Below are 2,693 nucleotides of genomic sequence, written 5' to 3' on the forward strand. Positions count from 1 at the left end.
TGCATGTATGTATGTATGTATGTACGTACGGATATAGATAAATATAGATATACACATGCACATTTACAGAACTCATTAGCTCTAATAAAGTAATTTGGATTTCTATTGATATGATATTCATTTAGAGTCAATGCTCCTTCCTATTTATATAAGACTGCATAGGTAATAAGTCTCTCATAATCTTTTGAAAACATATTTGTCAGAAAAAGTCAGAAATGATTGAAATGCTGGTAGTGCAATCAGGAGATAGATGAGAAATATTTTAAGTGTTCTATATGTTTACTTCACACTTTCTCTAAAATATGGAATGGGTTAGACAAAATTTAAATTTGAAGTAGCAGGTAAAACTTTCTTTAGAAGTGACTGAAGCCTGAGCTCATAAACAAATTTGCAAGTTATGTTAAGTGCTTCGCTGTAAAATCTTCGTTGAAGTATCTTTTATTACCATTAAACAGATGTGACCAAATCATAAGTAGCTGCTGAGTGACAAATGGAATTAAATAATCATATTTTAAATCATGTTTGCTTTCCTACATCTTAGTTTAAAAAATTTCTTGTTTGTCTTTTAAGAATAATATAAACAATTTTCTCTTTTATCTTTTGTCTGTTTCAGTCATTAGACTGCGGCCATGCTGGGGCACTGCCTTGAATTTTTAGTACTTATTTTCTTTTTTATAAGCCTGGTTCTTATTCTATTGATCTCTTTTGCCAAACTGCTAAGTTACATGGGCGTAAACACACTAACCCTAGTTGTCAAGCAGTGGTAGGGGATGAACACAGACACAAAGATACACACACACACATATAGAAGTAAATTTAGAGATAAACAAGTTAGACAGATCAATATATAAAGTATATTAAATACATGAAATACAAAAAAAAAGTATATATATTTACATACAAAAAGGTCCGACTTACACAGAATATAAATGATACAGAGAATTAAAGCGGTTGAAGAAAGATATTACAAATCCAACAGCTGCTTCTGAGGACTTGGTGATCCAAAATAATGTCTGTAGATTGATTCCATCACAGGATGAGATGAGCCTCCATCTTCAGGTAAGAGATCTTACGTTTAAGGTGTTAAAGGAAAGAAGTTCAAAGATGGAATCTTGTCTATGAACTATATATATGATAGGCTTCTTTCAGTTTCCATCTACCAAATCCACTCACAAGGCTTTGGTTGGCTCAAGGCTATAGCAGAAGATACTTAACTAAGATGACATGCAGCAGGACTGAAACCAGAACTATGTGGTTGGGAAGCTAGCTTCTAAGCACACAGCCATTCTTTATCCATTCTTTATCCATTTATTTTATTCTTTATTTATATTTCAAAATTTTTCATTTTTATTCTATTTAGGCATAGGAGTGGCTGTGTAGTAAGTAGCTTGCTTATGAACCACATGGTTCCGGGTTCAGTCCCACTGTGTGGCACCTTGGGCAAGAGTCTTCTACTATAGCCTCGGGCCAACCAAAGCCTTGTGAGTGGATTTGGTAGACGGAAACTGAACGAAGCCCGTCATATATATGTATATATATATATATACGTATGTGTGTGTGTATATGTTTGTGTGTCTGTGTTTGCCCTCTCAACATTGCTTGATAATCGATGCTGGTGTGTTTACATCCCCGTAACTTAGCGGTTCAGCAAAAGAGACCGATAGAATAAGTACTAGGCTTACAAAGAATAAGTCCTGGGGCTGATTTGCTCGACTAAAGGCGGTACACCAGCATGGTCACAGTCAAATGACTGAAACAAGTAAAAGAGTAAAGAGTTTAAAAATTCTAAAAATTAAAAAGCATTTTTTAAAAATATCCAAAGAATATTTTAAAATTTATCTTTAAAAAATTAGGTTTCAATTTAATTTTACTGTATAATTAATGAAATTTTATATCATTCAAAGTTAAACTTTTGTTTTCCCCTAAGAAAAAAATATATGAATACTCTGGAAGGTAGCTTAGATAAAGAACATTGCAGCTTCAATTGTCTGCATGCATGTATGCTTCTAAAAGATATAGTAAATAGTTAGATTGTCTGTCTACTCATCAGTCTGTCTTTTCATCTGTTAGTCTGTTTGTATGTATGTATGCATTTGTTTGTATGTATGTATGTATGTATGTATGTATGTATGTATGTTTTTTTTTTAGTTTTATTTAGGCTCTTCTTAAGAGAGTTCAAGTCAATTGCTAACAAAGCAACTAGACTTTTGGGGTTAAGACAGTTCCTGATGTTTAAAATATGTGGTTGAGTTGGTGTGTTGGCTGAGCTACTATGCACACACCCAAGTGTATGCATCTATTCACCTAAAGAATGTCAGATGGAGAATCATTAGAATGTCTTACAAATCTTCACCGTGCTACTAATATATTGCATTTGGAGAACCCATGCCATTTTCTTTTGCTCTTTCTTCAAAAAACCTAGTACTTTTTGGTTTTGTGTAAATTTTTTGGTACATAGCCTATGGTGATAAGAACAAATGAGAATTTGTAGTCAGGTTATAAGAGCTGTAAATTCCACATTAATTCACCATAAAATTTTTCCTTTTTTCCTGGGCTTTTGATAATACATTCACATTTGTTGGGCAGCTGACTTCTACATCAGTGCATGACTTTTGTTCCTTGTCGTGCAAAGCACTATCAGGCCGTGAACCTCAAGACAAGAAAGAATACAACGGTCGGGCAAATTTTATATT

General features: G+C 33.4%; 1 long non-coding RNA gene across 1 annotated transcript in view; it reads left to right on the top strand.

Annotated features, from left to right (window-relative positions):
- Positions 1-397: 397 nt before the first annotated feature.
- LOC149135397 (uncharacterized) overlaps positions 398-2,693 on the top strand; it is a 9,306-nt gene continuing 7,010 nt past the window's right edge. The window contains exon 1 of the long non-coding RNA XR_016241809.1: positions 398-1,059. This is a non-coding gene — a long non-coding RNA (uncharacterized LOC149135397). The remainder of the gene's footprint in view (positions 1,060-2,693) is intronic.

Source organism: Octopus bimaculoides, chromosome 5 (genome assembly GCF_046866305.1).
Source record: "Octopus bimaculoides isolate indiv1 chromosome 5, ASM4686630v1, whole genome shotgun sequence".
In the NCBI taxonomy this organism is placed as follows: domain Eukaryota; kingdom Metazoa; phylum Mollusca; class Cephalopoda; order Octopoda; family Octopodidae; genus Octopus; species Octopus bimaculoides.